Source organism: Nerophis ophidion, linkage group LG22 (assembly GCF_033978795.1).
Source record: "Nerophis ophidion isolate RoL-2023_Sa linkage group LG22, RoL_Noph_v1.0, whole genome shotgun sequence".
NCBI classification, from domain to species: domain Eukaryota; kingdom Metazoa; phylum Chordata; class Actinopteri; order Syngnathiformes; family Syngnathidae; genus Nerophis; species Nerophis ophidion.
In genome coordinates this window covers 21,679,476-21,699,893 of record NC_084632.1, presented here as the reverse complement: position 1 = coordinate 21,699,893, position 20,418 = coordinate 21,679,476, and the positions used below count along the sequence as shown (strand labels likewise).

The 20,418-nt window shown below is 39.2% G+C and overlaps 1 protein-coding gene across 1 annotated transcript in view; it reads right to left on the bottom strand.

The window, feature by feature from the left end:
* nek7 (NIMA-related kinase 7) overlaps positions 1 to 18,633 on the bottom strand; it is a 132,036-nt gene extending 113,403 nt beyond the window's left edge. Inside the window, exon 1 of the mRNA XM_061883495.1 lies at positions 18,342 to 18,633. The gene's annotated coding sequence lies outside the window, so the exon portion shown is untranslated. The remainder of the gene's footprint in view (positions 1 to 18,341) is intronic.
* Positions 18,634 to 20,418: the final 1,785 nt, after the last annotated feature.

Genomic DNA, 20,418 nt, shown 5'->3' with positions numbered 1-20,418 from the left:
GGAACTAGGGCTGGGCGATATGGACGAAAAAGTATATCACGATATATTTTTACTTAAACTCGATATTTGATATATATCTCAATATATTTTCCCGTGATAGTATACATATGAAGATAAACATTTTTGAGCGAGATTCACTGAAATTGAAGTGAATGACAACTGTACTGTAAACAAACAGTCAGTGGCACTTTCATTAACCCTGTTAGTCAAAATGGGTATCGACGGCACAGAAAATAAACTGTTTAAGTAGCACAGAATTACATAACAATAAAATCGAAAAATATTATTTCTACGGAAAATAAATAACATAGCTGTGCAAATAATAAATTTTTGGCAGCATTTCTTGTGTGACTGGAGAACAGTTTAGATTTGGGCTTACATGGTAAACAAGTCAAATTGGGACGGCGTGGCGCGGTGGAAGAGTGGCCGTGCGTAACCCGAGGGTCTCTGGTTCAATCCCCACCTAGTACCAACCTCGTCACGTCCGTTGTGTCCTGAGCAAGACACTTCACCCTTGCTCCAGATGGGTGCTGGTTAGCGCCTTGCATGGCAGCTCCCTCCATCAGTGTGTGAATGTGTGTGTGAATGGGTAAATGTGGAAGTAGTGTCAAAGCGCTTTGAGTACCTTGAAGGTAGAAAAGTTCTATACAAGTACAACCCATTTATCATTTAAATTAATGTTTTATCCAGACGCATACATTTGTCCAGATGTGGCCAAGTAGACGCATTGTGGGTTTCCTGGACGTCGTCTACATCGCTAAAAGAAAAATCTAAAGAGGAAAATCCCTCTGCTATCTTCCACTAGTTTTTTAATATATAAATCACTCTTCAACTCCCTCGTCGTTGTTTGGGATGTCTGTTCCGATTTCCCTTCCTGGTTCCGTGACCCTCCCTATCTTGCCTCTGATTGGCCTAATCTCAACAAATCGTGACTCATCATGGTAGAAAACCTCAATCATGGATGTTCTTACATGTGCAAGCACGCCTTGGAGGTGGAACGGGAGGGGTTTAGCAGCCCATGAGAGGGATTCAGGAGCGGGTGAGAAATTGGAACACAACAAATAAGCGACATTTGGTCAGTTTAACGTGAAATAAATTATATCGATATTACGTTATTTTCTTAATTGATATCCTGTTTGAAAATATAACAATATATCTTACAAACTCGATATATCGCCCAGCCCAAGGTGGAACTAATTAATCTAAGCGCGGAGGATACATTTAAAGTGGCTTGAAGCTCTTTTAGCGCAAGCAAAGTTATTTTTTTAATTTCAAAGCGTCAAGTGCAAGACCAGGCTCTGTACAACTACTAAGGAGAACGGCTGGGAAGCAGGATATTACACATGACTGCTTGACTGAACTTACCGTAGCAGTGTAGTGCATTTAGTGACAATCTAGAAACATTTGTATGGCTTTTGTTGACTTTGATTGGTCTATTACCTTACAGCTGTACCATTCATTGAAATTGTTTGGGACCAGATATCTCCCTTCACTAATAGCATGCTCTGCACTGGACATTTGTTTTTGGTAAAATTGTGTTTATCAGTTTCTGAAGAAAATATTCCTGTTATGTAAAATACAAGCTGGCCTTAATGTTAAAATGTCAATGCAAGAATCTTCCAATTTGTTCACGCTTGTCAAAGGTCCTCTCTACAACAACAGGAGCACTATAGTGTTTTCAGGAAATATGTCGAAAGAATTTCTCAAGACTTGAACTGAACTTGGAGGCCAATATGGTCTCATTCCTGAGCTGGATTTGGGACAGTTGAACAACCCCTGCAGTACAATACGCTACATCTTTAATTGGCTCAATGGTGGGTTATTTTGCAGTCTTAAAAGACTAAGAAAAAGCACAGAAACTTAGGTACTAACTGAGATAGTGTATGAAATTGAAGACAGACTTCTGGTAAAAATATTCGCCTAAAACTGAATCATACTATAAAACCAAGGCATTTAGAAAACGAGGTACCACTAAATATTAAAAAAAGGTAATAGGCGCTTCATCTATAAACATGTTTTATGTCACTGACCAGCTTCAATATAGACATCCTTGATCGTTAACTCTTGACTCAACCAGTGAAATCTTCACAATGAAATTCATCCATCCATCCATTTTCTGCTGCTTATTCCCTTTGGGGCCGCGGAGGGCACTGGTGCCTATCTCAGCTACAATCGGGCGGAAGGCGGGGTACAACCTGGACAAGTCGCCACCTCATCGCAGCACAATGAAATTAAGTGAGACAAACCAAGCAAGAGAGGCAGAGGAAAATGTCGCCAGCTCTTCACAACGCTAAAAAGGAGGGGACAAAGCAGCCTGTCAAAACAAGATGCTTTCATACAAATTTACAGCACTGTGCTCCAAATCCCGTGTGAAACATTAAGGCTCATTTGCGGTGAAGCTGGAACAAACGCCCATAGCACCACTAACACTATAAAAGCCCTTTTCTCTCTCCCTCTCTCTCATTTTGTTCCTGAGAGCAAATTCCTACTGCTTTCGTCTCATCTCATGACAAATGCACACTGTCACTGTCACTGATGTGTTTACAGTGGCACCCAGCATCTTGTAATTATTCGGTGAAAGTGGATTTGTATCCTCGGGGGATCTGTATTTTTGCTTGTAGATAATCAAAAGCGATAGAGAGGGACAGGGGACAATTGGAGAGTGATCTAAAATAAAAATGGGTGATACTGCATGAGAGCAGTTGTTTCCAGTGCAGTTGAAATTATGCCAACTTGGCTTTAGCATTACACAGCAGTATAATCCTCGGCACCCACTGACCGTGGGCAATAACAACATTATGAACAAGATAATGCAAGGGCTGCTACGCTATAAATATCATACTAAATGAGATAACATGGAATTAAAAATGAAAATTTTATTTGGATTTACAACATAATTTCTAATGCTCCAGCACCCCCTACAACTCCATAGGGACAAGCGTATTGGACATATACATTCACTGCACAAACATACACATACACATAATGTACAAACATACATATACACAAACTGTAGAAACATACATTTCCCACATACTGTAAATATACAAGTACATATATATACATACACTCGTGTACATAATCACGTTCCATCAAACATAAATTAACGTTGTTACCCTAGGGTAAACTGGATAACACATGGCACACTGACAAAGTTTAACTTATTGTTACTATAACAATCTACAAGGTTAATATAGGTGGCTTCTCTTTCGTCCCCTCCATTTTTCTGCATTATTTTGTGTCTCTAGTTATTGTTACGTATATGTATTGTTGCATTTGAACAACTGTATTGTTGATAATAGAGGTAAATAATTGGTATTGTTCATTATCAATTGCTCTATTTCTATTGGTATTTGTATTGCTGTAGTGTAATAATGCTCATTGTCACTTCTGTATCATTATTTATTTCGCTGACTGCTTCTTTGCTATCACTTTTACCATCATATTTGTACATATACTATTTACTGATGTTGTTATTGTTGTGTTTGCTGTTGTTCTTATCCCCCTCCTGTCTCCACAATTTACCCTTCTCTCTCCCTTTTTTTCCTCTTTCTATCCCCTCCTCCTCCGCTCCGGCCCGGCTGCATCAAGTGATAATATAAATACAGTTAATAAAGTCAAATATAAATAAGGCAGGGCAGCACGGTGGTAAAGGGGTTAGTCCGTCTGCCTCACAATACAAAGGTCCTGAGTAGTCATGGGTTAAATACCGGGCTCGGGATCTTTCTGTGTGGAGTTTGCATGTCCTCCCCGTGACTGCGTAGGTTCCCTCCGGGTACTCCGGCTTCCTCCCACCTCCAAAGACATGCACCTGGGGATAGGTTGATTGGCAACACTAAATAGGCCCTAGTGTGTGAATGTGAGTGTGAATGCTGTCTATGTGTTGGCCCTGCGATGAGGTGGCGACTTGTCCAGGGTGTGCCCCGCCTTTCGCCTGATTGTAGCTGAGATAGGCACCAGCGCCCACCGCGACCCCAAAATGGAATAAGCGGTAAAAAATGGATGGATGGATGGACAAATAAGGCAACAAGTATAATAATAATAATAATAGTAATAATTTACAATTGTAATGCACTTTACATTTGTTAAAATGTCAAAGTGCTACAAAGTATTAAAAAGAAATAGAAAGTTAGAACATGTAATAAAATAAATTAAAATTGAAATGAAAACATGACACACACTAGATAACCATTAGATAAAAGAGAAACATAGATAAAGATAGAAATAAAAGCATGAAAGCACTAGATATAACAGATAGGCAAGCAGTGTATTTAAAAAACAAGAAAGCAGAGAAATTAGATAAAATATGTGCTGAAAAGGTGGGATTTTAGTCCCATCTTAAAAAAAGTATCCTACATCTCTCTTTTGTAAAGTTAACCGGAACAGCAGATATGGGTATCTACATCAACTATATGATTTGCCTGAAAAGCTGGACATTACAAAAAAAAAATTCAAAAAAGAAAGGCATTTTTCCGAAAAAGTGATCATACTTTTATTTATTTTTTTAATCGTCCGTTACGGATTAGTGCGCACGTTCCTAGTAGTTTTATGTAGAAGGGTTTTAGAAAACAAATGAGCTTAAAAAAGAAAAAAACTAAGCAGAATATGACCCTGGAGCAGTGAAACTATTTCATTAACTTCACACAAGGTCCTGGGTCAGCCATTTTTGTGTTTGCATGTCTTTGTAGTCTTTTCCCTCCAGAGTGCACTGAGCCCAATGAGAAAAGGCATCAGTGCCACAGTGATGTTAAGAATTTTCACGAGACCTGAGGGGCTGCAAGGCATCATCAGAGAATACTTCAATACTTGAAAAACACCCATGACCCTCCATACTGAAGAAGGAAGAAAAGATACAAAAATAGTGATAAGAGCTTCGTTGTTAGAAGCTGCTTGAATAGCACCACTCTCAATGCCAAAGACCTTCCACAAATTCTAACCAAACAGAGCTGGAAAAAAGAAAGATTCTTTAACGGCACATTCTTCTGGGCAAGGACCAACCGATGGATTGAATTTTTCATTTGTAACTAAGTTACAAAGTTGTAACACCCCTCTCCAGCATAAGTTCTGTACAATGCCCAGCAAAGGTCTTTGACATCATGCATTAGACAGGTGTGAAATGTACCTGGTAATGACTGCCCAAAGACGCATTGTTAATGCAAAAAAAGTTAATATTTTTGTTTTGATTTAAAAAAAAATAAAATAAAAAAATAAAAACAACCACACCCCTTAAGGTTATATGAGCATTAAAATGGTCTGATGTCAAATGTCTCATCTGATCTCCAATCCAGCTCTAGGGCTAAAAAGGGAACTTCTGACGGGACAGACGGAATTGGTGAATTCCATTGCACTAAATCACTGCTTTGGGTGCAGCATACAGAGCTACCCAAAACAGTGAGTGGAAATTTCGGTCTAACCAAGAGCAATAAAACACTTGAAGGTAGAGAGCTGTGTCTGTGAATGTACTAAGAAGGACAATGCTTAAGCTGGTCTTTTTTCTGAAAACAAAAATCCAAATACAGTCAGCAACAAACGAATGACTTGTATTATTTTTGAAATTCCTCTTTCCAGTTTCTTTTTTAAGAATACTATTACAAGAGTATCACCACCTTCCCTCTAGTATGGCAACCCCCAATGGCTTTAATCTCATAGCAGTGTTCCTCTGTCATAACACCTAAACCACAAAGACCGATGCGACCATTTGGCAGCCATTTGTTGTTCATCCGGTCTGTGACACACTCTTTGAGCGTCAACTTCACAGAGCCAGTTGGTGTTAATCACCTGATGACGCTGGTAGACTCAAGTCTGTTGTCTCTGACAGTGATCGAATGAGGCAATAGAGATGTGAGGTCAACAAGGTACATAATTTCCCCACTTAACCACAGATGAATCTATCTTCTTACCCTAACGTGTTGGTATCAATGCAGAAAATAAATGAACACCAATACCAATTTTAAGCATATGAGAAAAATCCATGAAATCCATTGGCTTCAGAACTAGATCTGTTGCTAAAGTTGGCAAGTAAACATACCCTCAAAATACTTTTTTTTATATAAAGCGATTAACTGCTTTGGGACCTTTGCTCGTCTAAAACTGACGGCTCAGTTTTGTTTGGTGTGACTAGGGATGTTCTGATCAGGGATTTATGCAGCCGATTCCGATCCATGAGTGAGATTAGCCGATAACGACACCAATTACATGTATTACCTGTACAATTTTCAATATATTTATAATGACTTCTATTGACAGTGTAAAAATATTAACAATATTTAAACTACTTCCTTATTCTCTTTTATTAATGTACCTACAATTGTTGGAGCAAACAAGGTCAATAGTACACAACTAAACAAAAGCAAATACTACTATTTAGTACTACTTTAAATAATGTTTGTTCTCAAAGTCCTCCTGTGTCAAGGGGACTGACACTCTAAATTTATATACATGAACAAAAACAAAATGTATCAACCTCCTCATTAATGTCCTGTTAATATCTGTTTACTATCTGCTGCAACATGATTCAATCTACACTTCTTAAACTTTACCAAGCACTTATTTATCTGTGTTGTATAAAGCTAGCTTAGCTTAGTTCTTAGTGTGCCTGCTCCTATCTTAAACTCTGTGTAACATGTTGAGTATCGTCCTAATACTTATGATAAAATGATACCTAATAATGATTCTTAAGATATTACGAAATGCAGTTTATTTGCCATAAAGGAAGTGATTATTATTAACTTAGGGGACCGTCGCCACTCAGAATACGGAGAAACATTAAATAGCAAATAAATATGGTATCAGTCAGAGAACATTGTTTGTGATGGGCATTAAAAGGCAATAATCGGCAATGGCGATAAGGCCTTTTTTAAAGAAAATCGTCAGATAATGATCGGTGGCTGATCGATCGGCACATCCCTAGTTGTGACAAAGAAAAGAACAAAAAGAAGAGACAGGAAGTTTTTTTTAGTTATATAGCTATATTTGTTCCACTATTAATGTTTTTGCTCAGTTTTTAGAAAAACTGGTAATTTATGCAAAACTTACTTTGATGTTACCCACCCCACCAAAACCACCGCCACCACCACCACCACCACCACCAATAGACTGCATTTCAGTGGAAAACACCTAAGACTTTTACAATCATTGATTTCCACTAACAACGTAACCTGCAAGTGCATCGTCCTGGAGTTTGTACAATTCAAAGTTTGAATCAAAATATCACACAAATCCTCACAGTTCTAACCACAATCCTTTTTATTTGCCTTTGTTGTCATGTCACCAGAGATTCAGACTGGTGATGTTGAAGTGGGAAATGTGATGATAGAACAGCTATGTAATTAAACTTAATTCTATGAACACTTAAATTTGATGACTTATCTTCAAATGTATATTTAAAGTAGGGTAAACAGTTATCAATACTCACAAACTGATCCTGTGGAGTTCTCCAAATGTAGTCAGAAGTGGAGAGGTTGCTATTATATATTGAATTCTATTATGGGAAGGAAGGGGGAAAACTGTATTCTAAGAACAAAACAGAAGTCACTTAACAAAGGTCCCGGAAGGTCCTGGAATTATTCCACTCTATTTTGGTCTGATCAGCTTTGCATGAAATGGCAGTTTACAGTCATAATTAACTTATTTGACACACCAAACATTAAGTATGATTTAATGACTAATATAAAATATGTAAAACCACTGAGTGCGCCATGTTCTAGTATTATACACTCCCGATTCTCATCAGATATAATTGCATTATAATGAAAGTACTGGCCGATTTAAGGAGAAAAAGCCACATGGATTTTGACTTGACCATCCTTATTCATCCTGCATGGCCACAAACTGAATATGAAATCTATAACCATCTATTAAAGAGCCACAAGTCTAACTTGAGCAGTAAGAGGAGATCCTTGAAATAATCAGGTGTGTTTCGATGTAAAATTTTGAGTTGTTTCTGTCCGATTTATGAATGCAGCCTTCCCGCTACAACTTTATAATAAGGGCTACAACCAATAATCAATTAAATCGATTCCAAAAAAGCTTACATTTATAATATGTTGCTTTGATTAATAATTTAATGAGTGTAACTAACATAAATTGATAAATTCAAACCACATGGAGTGCCAGTAACTTTAGATGTGCAGACATATTGCTGCAAGCGCACATGAGAGCGGTGGTGTGTGGGTGCTGTGATCTCTGTGGCGGTGAACTATTGAGAGTTTTAGGTTTTATTTTTTTATTAATGCGCACATGTTAAACATGCAATTTCAATGTTGATGATGTGCATTTATTGTTGAAAAAAGAATCAAAGTTATGGTCAGGTATCCCAGCTAGGTAAAATGAAAATAGAGAAATTTAAAAATTTCAGCCGTGGGTCAAGGGGGCACTTGAAGAGAATTTACCATTTCTAATAAGCTTTGAAAGGAATTTCCTACATAAAAATTCTGTAAAAACGCAAGAAACTTACCAATGGTTTCTATTAAGGCTGGGCGATATATCGATATACGCGATATATTGCCGGTTTGTCTCTGTGCGATATAGAAAATGACTATCGTAATATTCGAGTATACAGTACGTTCTCACGCAGTTGTTTTTAGCTGCGGGCATTACAATACAGGCTCTTGCCACTCCTTCGTGTCTCCTTCTCACAGACAGCAAGCGCACAAACTTACTGTCATGTCATACGTCACATTTGCGTATACGCCCTCGTGGAGCAGAGAGGTAGGAGCGTGGCTACCGTTAGCTGTGATGCTAGCGCAGTGTTTCCGATGGTAATACGAGAGAAAGAAGGTGCGAATCTGGTAACAAATGAAGGAAGAATTAATTCCCAAGAAAAACAGCACGGGGTCCATTGTCTGGCGGTGGCTCGGCTTCAAGCGGGAAGATGTCAAATAGACAACTTTAATTTGTCAAGTGTGGGGCACAAGGGTTGCTACCAAAAGTAGCATTACTGCTAATATAAATAAATAATAAATAAATGGGTTGTACTTGTATAGTGCTTTTCTACCTTCACGGTACTCAAAGCGCTGTGACACTACTTCCACATTTAAAAAAGGCCATATCGCCCAGCCCTGGTTTCTAACTATTATATCAGTGGTATTCAAACTCTTTTAACCAAATACTACCACAAAAAACACTTGGCTCTCCAAGTACCAACAAAATGACCAACATTAATATACAGAAGCATAGTTGGGAAAGGGCGGACATAAGCAGAGAAAGTGGAGAACATTCGGTTCTCACACGTATTGAGTAATAGAAATGACAGAGTAAGACGGTTCTTGTCTCAATTGTTTATTTTGGCATCGACTCTGGCCGACAGTAGTCGGATTGTAACAACATGACTCCAGCCATTATCAAAGCTATGTTGTTCAATTTTTAAGCTGAAATTTTAGAAAAACAAGTATAAATTAAATTACTTGTATTTCTGTAACACTTGTAAATTTGACGACATTTCAAAAATAGTGCATATGCATACAGCAAAAGTTCAACATAGGACTGGGCCATATGACCGAAAACTTTATCACGATTTACGATTTTTATATTGATCGACAGCGATAATTTTTTACGACTAAAATAAATACAGTAAAACTATTTCCGACTTACCAAGGGTGGTATTTATCCGTAGAGAGGGTGTCAGGTAGCTAGAGAGGATGAGCGCGGCTAAGGTAATACAATAACTAAAGTATATTTGAAAGTAGTTACGGACTCAAGACACTAAATGACAGGAGTGTATAAGCTATTGAACACGACACGGACTAGTTTGAGAAGTTATTTATTAAACGGACACATTGGAAGTGACAGGATGTTACCGTAAGCATGTCAGCATTAAAACCAACAAAACTAAAGACAAGTTTCTGTTATTGATTTGCTGTAAAAAGGTATCACAGTTTCTCTTCTCACCCCATGCAGTCTATCCACAGCAAGACAGAGAGACGGTGCAACCACACTAGTATTATGAGACGGTGCAACCACACAAGTATTATGAGATCAGCATATGTGTGTGTGTGCTCCTTTAAGAATGGCAGTGTGTACTTTTGGGTAAGTGATATTAGTGAGTGAGTGGAGAGAGAAAGCATGCACTGCAGCAGTAGTGGCGAATGTGTCCAGTTGTGTCCTGCAGAAATAAGAATAAAGCGCCCAAATTGTCAGGAGTCGATAGCCTCGTCTATCCGACCCGAAAGCGGAGCTTAGCAGACCCATTGTCGGGTAAAGTGAAGGGTTTTACCCGCAACAAAAACATTGGCTCTCGAGGGAACATCTTCCCTGCACTCTCCGACTGCGGTCTGGGACTGGGAGCCGAACAGCAGGAAAGATATAACGATCGGTAGTTGATACTATAACGTGATTGGTTGTAGCGTCACCCTCCCATTGCTCAGTGACACTTCCTCCCATTGCTCAGTGACACTTCCTGTTTTCTGTTCAGTGGGTTCCCAAAGCGTGAGTGACTTCATGAAACAAATCTTACTTCATAATTTGTTTTCTTCCAACCAAAAAATATATATATGTATATACTTTACCTATTTTCTATAGATATCGCCTATCTGGATATGTATTGATATTGTATTATAGGTCCAGCCCTCGTTCAACATTCAAAAGTAAACAGTTGGCTTATGCGGGTCATGAAAGGCTGTTTGGGTCATGTAATTACGACCAGGCAAGCGGCGACATCCCACATTCTTCACCATTGAGAGTGTTTGATTATCTAACACTATAAATTCCAATAATTTACCGCAAATGCCGACTCCACGTTGGAATTCTCGTGAAAACCTCTCTTTCCGTTGGAATGAATCTGCCTGGGTTTGCTGTTATTGTCCCACCTCGTTAGCTTTTGCTGCGGTAAAATTAGTGTGTGCTTCTGGATGGCGGGCTTTAAGATGCTTAATGAAGTTGCTTACCAAGCTTTTTTTTTTTAAACCACCATAATTTCGTACCGTTGCCTTGATACCGTGACAATATCGTACCATGAGATTTTGATACCGTTACATCCCTAAAGTTTAGCACTTTTATTAATAAGGACTTTAAATGAGGACTATGCAACTAAATTGTCTGAGGGTACACATTTCCAGAAAACTAAGGACACAAGGGCAGGACTTCTCTTTTTCTTATTATTCTTATTTTGAGAAACCAATTTTTCTGCAGTAGACATTGTTTTGGGTGTATTTATTTTGTCAGAATTACACATTTCCGAACACAGCCGTATTATGCAAAATGCTGTGGATCCAGCACTTTAAGAGTTTAAAATGTCAATGCTAGATCTATCTCTTTGTTTCCACTGGTCCAAGCTTCTCTATACAACAGAAACACTATAGCGTTGTTAGGAATTTGCTGCAAAAGCGTTAGATTTGTAAGAAAAATTTAAGATTGGAACTGAACTCGGCGGCCGGTTTGGTGTCATTCCTAGGCCGCCAGTTGTATAGCCTTGCGTTAAACGTAACTTTAGTCCGTCTGCCCGTTTGTGGCGTCATCGCTATCAGTTGTCAAAACAAGAATGGCGGAAATCTACAGTGGCCGACAAAGGTCAGGCGACAAAACAATATCATTAAGCGACAACACAACAACTTTCAGCTACAGCACGATGTCAAAAGCCAACAAACACAAACATCACAACACAACACATTAAATTGTATTGTATGCATGTTCAAAATAAACTGAAACTGAACTGAACAATAATATACAGCCGCAACACAATTTTAATGTATCTTTTATTGCCAATCTTGTGTTAAACGGCACAATTCCAACAGGTTTTACCTCATGTGCAAACACTTTTGTCTTTTTTCTTTACACACAGACATAAAACATTACCACCAGCAGATCATGTACAGTATGAATGGATATATATAGCCTGTTATGTGTACATTATTGACTAGTGAAGCACCAAAAACTCAGCCCCTGGGAAAAAAAAGACTTTGACTACCCGGACAGCGCAGCCGAAACTGAATGGAAAGCAAAACGCACGCCAATTGCCAGGGTGGAGTTAGCATGTCTGTGATGTGGACGTAACTTTAATGTATCCCAAATATACCCGCCAACAGCCATCAACAAAATGTGCAAAAATTAAGAGGACAGTGACGGCTTTTAAGAAGAGAAAATCCAACTGGAGCAGCAGCACGATGCAAGTGTGACTTCATGCTTGCTTTTCGTAGGGGGACATCGAGGGAAAGAAATAAAGTCTCAAAGGAGTACATTGTACAATAAGTTGCAATTTTTTTAAATATGGCAAAAAAATATATAAAAATATATATGTTAATACTAATTAATAACAGATTTGTTTTTAAATGGATGTATCCATTGAGCGATTTTAAAGAAAATCATTTCAATAGCCAATTAAGCATTGAACCACGCCCCCAGAGGTATCTTTGCAATCGAGGGAAAATGATGAATATTGTATTCATTTTTATGTTAAAAAATAACAGCAAAAGTAACAAGTAAAGATACTGTTAAATGTTGGTTCCTATATTTTTTGTAAAAAATGTATTGAATGTTGAAAATGAGAGCCGAAAAAGGCTTCTCATTGTTAATTCAACCTAAAGTGTTGATAACACTTTATTCAAATAAGATGTGAATGCATTGGCCATTAATTGTTGTTTGCTTGCTTGTTTATATCCATAATTAATTTAAACATAATTCCCTTAAAATAAATACCAGGACTAAAGGAAACTTCACCTGCAGTATCCAGTATTTATTTTACAGTCACACTGGTTGATTTAGGTTTATTTGCTAAACAGTTACCAAATCGATTTCACCTCACTGAACTTTTTTGAATCATATCATTGTAAATAACTAAGATCGTTCCTGAATGGTTGATAATCGTTACATATGGAGTGAAATGACTGCCAAAACTCCAAAAAGTCAAACATGTTTAAATGACTGCCAAAAATCCACAACCTCAAAAACAAATAGGTTTGTGAAACAGTTTTGAATTTGTGAAACAGTTTTTTGAGTTTGTTGGAGTTTTGGCAGTAATTTCACTACATCTTCGGTTTTGTTCAGCGAACATGGAGCATTTTTCTTATGCAGTTGTGTCGGAGGGTTCCGTGTGTGCTTTGCCATTTACAGTATGTTTTAATTTGCTTATGTTTTATCATTTCTGTGTGTGGGTTATGGATCATTTCTGTGTTGGTGTGCATTTGGCCTTGTCTGCAATTGTACAAATGTTACTAAAAATGTAATTTGCTCTCCAACCGTCAAAAGTATTTTGCAACTTTTTATCTGTTCCTGTATCAGAGTTGAGCAATATCAGATCACACACACACACACAACAACTTCATGTTTTTTTAAGAATTAAGAGGGCAAGGTTTTCAAGTTGGTTTGAATGAGAAGTATATTTTATCACAAGTATTTGTCATAATTAACACATAAGTATCAACCAAACAACGTAGGATGTGTAAAGTAATTAAGAAGGTTGGAAGGGAATAACTATTCATGAGGAAAGCACACTGCTGTACACTGTTCACTCTTTCGAATAATATCATTGTAAATAAACTAAGATCGTTCCTGAATGGTTGGATAAACAAATCGTTACATATGGAGTGAAATGACTGCCAAAATTCCACAAACTCAAAAATGTTTCACAAACTCAAAAATGTTTAAATGACTGCCAAAACTCCACAAACTCAAAAACAAATAGGTTTGTGAAACAGTTATGAATTTGTGAAACAGTTTATTCAGTTTGTGGGAGTTTTGCCAGTAATTTCACTACATACCCTACTAACTTAAGTGAACATGGGGCATTTTCCCATGCAGTTGTTTCAGAGGGTTCTGTCTGTGCTTTCCCATTTACAGCACTTTTAATTTGCTTATGTTTTATGATTTTGTGTGTGTGTTATGAATCATTTCTGTGCCGCTGTGCGTTTGGCCTTGTCTGCAACTGCAAACATTTACTAAAAATGTAATTTGGGCTCCAACCGTCAAAAGTATTTTGCAACTTTGTATCTGTTCCTGTATCAAGAGTTGAGCAACATCATATCACACACACACTACAACTTCATGTTTTTTTTAAGAATTAAGAGGGCATGGTTTTCAAGTTGGTTTGAATGAGAAAGAATATTTGTCACAAGAATTTATCATAAACAACATGTAAGTATCAACAAAACAACATAGCATCGTAAAGTAATTAAGGAGGTTGGAAGGGAATAACTATTCACGTGGAAAGCACAGTGCTGTGCACCAGCGTTTTTCAACCTTTGAGCCAAGGCACATTTTTATTCATTGAAAAAGTCCAGAGGCACACCACCAGCAGAAATCATAAAAAAAATGAAACTCAGTAGTCGATACTAACAATAAAAAGTTGTTATATGACTTTAAACCATAACCAAGCATACATCACTATAGCTCTCGTCTTAAAGTATGTGTACTGTCACAGCACACTGTGACTTATTTTGAGTTTTTTGGTGTTTTCCTGTGTATAGTGTTTTACTTCTTGTCTTGCACTCCTATTTTGGTGGCTTTTCCTGTTTTGTTGGTATTTTCCTGTGGCAGCTTCATGTCTTTCTTTGAGCGCTATTCCCCACACCTGCTTTGTTTTGGCAATTAAGACTATTTAAGTTGTGCGGACGCTAGTGTTCTTTGTGGAGATACTTTTGTCATTTTCATTTCGGATGTACTTTGTGGACGCCGTCTCTGCTCCACACGCAGTAAGTCTTTGCTGTCATCCAGCATTCTGTTTTTTATTTACTTTGTAGCCAGTTTAGTTTTAGTTTAGTTTTGCACAGCCTTCCCTATTAGTAATTATGACAACAGGACATCTGCTGATTGGAGTAAGCGTTGCTCTGGTTTGTCGGCAAATTGGAAGTTGCTGGCAGTCTTCAAAGTACCCCAAAGCTGCCACAAATGATTGGAGGATGCGGGAAGAACTGTGGACACTCTTGTGATTTTGGATCACACCGGACTGTCTGCCCCGCAAGTTTGAGGACCAGTCATAGACAATTTAGAGTGAAAAACTAATTTTATTTTCACTCGTATACAAACATTCTAACTTGGATTGATTCCCTGGCTTTGAGACTCTCTGGAAGGACGGTGCGGCAAAGACACAACAAACTCCTTTCTTGTCCCTCATGGACACACACCTGTTGTTGACTTTGGAGTAGCAACTGCACAAAATCAAGGCCGCAGAACAGAGACACACTGCAGGCTCACACACAAACATGCATCCACAAAAACATACGCCACACACATACATGGCCCTCCCGCCCCCAAATCCCATAGGGTTGATGAATGGATGGTCAGCGCCTGAAAGCTGCGGCCATACCACCATGACCCGGCACTCCCTTCCCTCTGTTGCTAGATATCTCGAGATGTATGTTGTAATATGTATATGTGCTTTGCTATGGAGGTTTTTTCCCCACTCCAGACTGGGCCCCCTTAGGAGCCCAGTCTAGATTGTATTTTTTTACTCATCCTTCCTAGGGCTGTGCGATATATCGATATACACGATATATTACGGGTTTGTTTCTATGCGATATAGACAATGACTATATCGTTACATTCGAGTATACGTTCTCACGTAGTTGCTTTTAGCTGCCGGCATTACATTTCAGGCTGTCCTCGCTCTTTCCTGTCTCTCCTTCTCACAGACAAGCGCACTTTCTTAAATACGTCACATACTGTCACGCCATACGTCAGGTAGCAGAGAGGTAGCAGCATCGGTAACGTTTTCTGTGATGCTAGCGGAGCCATCCGAGTGGTAATACGAGAGAAAGAAGGTGCGAATAAAGGAAGAATTAATTCCCAAGAAAAACAGCAGGGAGTCCATCGTCTGGCAGTGGTTTGGCTTCAAGTGGGAATATGTCGAACAGACAACCGTAATTTGTGGTAATACGAGAGAAAGAAGGTGCGAATGAAGGAAGAATTAATTCGCAAGAAAAACAGCACGGAGTCCTTCGTCTGGCGGTGGTTTGGCTTCAAGTGGGAATATGTCGAACAGACAACCGTAATTTGTCAAGTGTGGTGCTGAAACATTGCTATAAAAAGTAGCATCACTGTTAATACGTAGCATCGTTTGAAAAGTCACCCGGTAGAGAAAGAAGAGTGTTTGAAACATCTCCATTCTGTGCCACACACCCAAACCATCAAAATGCAGAGGCAAAATTTTCCAGATCAACACCGTATGAAAAAAATAGTCAACAACAGAATTTTAAAAACCGTCTGTTGTAACCTACCACATAGCAAAGGACGATCACTATTTGATTTTCTATTATGCAGCTCATTTTTATTTGACACTTAAAATGTCTCTGACAATCTTGCACTTTTGGAAATAACATGAACGTTTGCGCCATTGCTTAATAACTGTTTAATAAATACAGTTTTGGTCAATTGACTTAGTTGTGATTTCCCTCTCTGCATGAAAGTTTAAAATGATCATATATTAATGCAGTATGAAGAAGAATGTTTAATGTAGACACATAGAATCTTCACACTGCTCTGATTATATGTATCAAGTGTTCATTCAAGGCCAAGGCAAAATATCGAGAAATGTATCGTGTATCACGATATGGCCTAATAAAATCGAGATATTAAAAAAAGGCCATATTGCCCAGCCCTACGACACACCATGTTTCCGACATCTACGAAGCAATTAGCTACCTGCTGCCACCTACTGATATGGAAGACTATTACATGGTTACTATTACATGGTTAGGGACGGCGTGGCGCAGTGGGAGAGTGGCCGTGCGCAACCCGAGGGTCACTGGTTCAAATCCCACCTAGTACCAACCTCGTCACGTCCGTTGTGTCCTGAGCAAGACACTTCACCCTTGCTCCTGATGGGTGCTGGTTGGCGCCTTGCATGGCAGCTCCCTCCATCAGTGTGTGAATGTGTGTGTGAATGGGTAAATGTGGAAGTAGTGTCAAAGCGCTTTGAGTACCTTGAAGGTAGAAAAGCGCTATACAAGTACAACCCATTTATTTATTTATTTACTCTGCCGAGCTCTAGACAGCACCGACACTCAACAAAGGCACATTATTTATTTATTATAATTACTGGTTTGCAAAAAAAAAAAAATGTTTTACCCAATTAGGTGAAATGACCTAATCTCCCATGGCACAGTAGAAGAACACTGCTTACAATGTTTACTCTGTGTGCTATTAAGTTACATCATTTTAAATCTCTTGTATGCAATCATGGAGTTCTTCACAAGAGCCAGCTTTGTTCAAACTCCTCATCGCCCGCTGCACTGTGACACGTTCGTCTTCACAGAATTAAATGCCTACTGAAACCCACTACTACCGACCACGCAGTCTGATACTTTATATATCAATGATGAAATATTAACATTGCAACACATGCCAATACGGCCGGTTTAGTTGACTAAATTGCAATTTTAAATTTCCCGCGAGATATCCTGTTGAAAACGTCACGGAATGATGACGCTTATGTTGACGCGTGCTTGTGACGTTATTGGTTGGAGGGGACATATTAGCGGTCAAGCAAACATGTTTCTCTACGTCAACCAGCAAGTTTTTGGATGGGAAAATGGTGATATTAATTCGGCTTTTACCGGAGACTTGAGTGGATTACATTCAGTCATTATGCGACCTCCTCCTGCAGCTGTCAAAAAGGCAGCTGTGATCTTGGCTTCTCCAATGGCTTCTCTCAGAGACACTGGCGTTAACCGCAGCCCCCCGACTTTCAGGTATGACTTTATAATCTCACTAAAATACTATGATGTGTCTAATAACATCTGAATCGCTTCCACTGCCGCCGCCTGGCGCTCCCACTGTCACCGCCTTTTCTTTTTTTTCTTTTTTAGTGTTTCACTCTAACTTTCCTCATCCACACATCTTTCATCCTCGCTCAAATTAATGGGGAAATCGTCGCTTTCTCTGTTCGAATTGTTCTTGCTGCTGGTGGCTATGATTATAAACAATATGAGGATGTGGGAAGCCCTAAACCCCGTGACGTCATGCGCACATCGGCTGCTACTTCCGGTAAAGGCAAAAGCTTTTTTATTAGCGATCAAAAGTTGCGAACTTTATTGTCGATGTTCTCTACTAAATCCTTTCAGCAAAAATATGGCAATATCGCAAAATGATCAAGTATGACACATAGAATGGACCTGCTATCCCCGTTTAAATAAGAACGTCTAATTTCAGTAGGCCTTTAAAGTAAGCGGAGATGAAATGAGAGGGAAAGTAAACAAGTGTGCAGTGAAAGTTAGCTCGGCTACACGCTACTAGCCTCAGGCTGGCTAAGCTAGCTGACAAACTTCCCTTAAACTTTACCAGAGGATGACAGGTCGACTTTTAGGACCACGGCAGACTTTTAATGACGGCCGCATACCAGCGGCGTCAAGAAAAAGTGACTAAAAAGCGTCTGTCGGGAGTAGTTTGCGACGTTGAGCAGCGTGAGGACTTACCAGGAAGTGAGGACTCTTGTTGCTAAGCTGTTCCTGCTGTGATGGCGCTCGTCTCGTCTGTCCTTGCACTTTCCCTTTCAAACAGTGGGCTCTCTCCTCGCCTGGTGACGTCACCGTTACCGGAACGCTAAAAAGTTATGTGGTTGTTTTTTTCGGGGGGTTTTTTTTGGACGTGAGAGAGAGAGGAAGAGAGGGGGAGAGAGATAGTGCTGCTGCGTGAGTCTTGTCAGGCTGTGCGCGTGCGCGTACACGTGTTCCCGTCCTCGCCGCTCGGCACCCCGCTGACCCGCGTGCATCCAATGTAAACACGGCAACATTCCCGGGGAGCTGTCAAATACCGCGAGACTCAGCACAGACACGCGAACTCTCGCCGAGCAGCCTTCACATTTTTGTTGCAAATAATATTGCAACCGAAATACCGCATTACTTTTTTTTAAACTCTCCAAGTATCACCAATCATGTAAATAATTCAATGTATATACTCGGATGATTAACTTGTGTGATGACTGTATTATGCTGATAGTATATACAGTGGGGCAAAAAAGTATTTAGTCAGCCACCGATTGTGCAAGTTCTCCCACTTAAAATGATGACAGAGGTCTGTAATTTTCATTTTAGGTAAACTTCAACTGTGAAAGACAGAATGTGAAAAAAAAATCCAGGAATTCACATTGTAGGAATTTTAAAGAATTTATTTGTAAATTATGGTGGAAAATAAGTATATGGTCAACCATTCAAAGCTCTCACTGATGGAAGGACGTTTTGGCTCAAAATCTCCCGATACATGGCCCTGTTCATTCTTTCCTTAACACGGATCAATCGTCCTGTCCCCTTAGCAGAAAAACAGCCCCAAAGCATGATGTTTCCACCCCCATGCTTCACAGTAGGTATGGTGTATTTGGGATGCAACTCAGTATTCTTCTTCCCCAAACACGACGAGTTGAGTTTATACCAAAAAGTTCTATTTTGGTTTCATCTGACCACATGACATTCTCCCAATCCTCTGCTGTATCATCCATGTATCCATTTTGGTATAAAGAGAGGGAAACGCAGACTGCGCGTGCGCCGCAAAAAAAATAATGACAAACTCAGTATCTCAGGTAACTAGGACTGTTTTGTGTTTTGTTTTTACTTTACGGAAAAAATATCGAGATATCGCATATTGCCACTCAGCATACGGAGTGGAAAACACGACCAAAAATTGTAGGCTTCTTCACGCGACAAAGCCGGCCTACTTCACCACAGTCTGTAGTCTATTGCCCCCCAAGGCTGTGGTGAGATGGAGACGTAATAGTGGCGACAAGTCTAATTACACTGTTCCTTACAACCACCCAGCCCCATCCCCGTCCGTCCGCCTGTCCCTGGCGGCGCCTCCTTCCCCCTGGAGAGACACCACCTTAACTAACACATTTTCTGGGGGAAACACTGCTACTCCATCTATTTGTATTTGTGTTTGACTTTCTTTTCTACTGTTACCAAATAGCATTATTTTAGTCTTACTGAGATTAAAGAATAGTCTGCTTTTGTCATACCATCTTTTTAATTTGTTCATTTCTTCTGTTATTTGTATTAACTTCTGTGTGTTCTCTCCTGAACAAAATGCAGTTGTATCATCTGCAAATTATACTAACTTTAAGTCCTTTGTAACTTTACAAATGTCATTTAGATAGAGATTAAACAATTTTGGTCCGAGTTTTGATCCCTGAGGTACGCCACAAGATATTTTTAGCTCTGTGGAAGTGTGTTCGCCTATCTTCACGTATTGCTTAATTATCTATTACAAAAACTGCTGTATTAATAATTCACGGATGTCATTGTGCTACAAAAATAATTCAGTAAAAGAACGTATATATTTGTAAACACTGTGATTTTCTTTCCGATCGGATGCCGAGTAAAATTTAGGCTGTTATTGGCGTTACTTATCCGATAACGATACGTTGTGCAAATATATCTAATGTGTCTGGTAAAATGTAACACAGGGGAGTCAAACGTACGGCCCACAGGCCCGATCAAGCCCTCGAACAGGTTTTATCCGGCCCACAGGATGAGTTTTCTAGGTATAAAAATGAACTGAAAT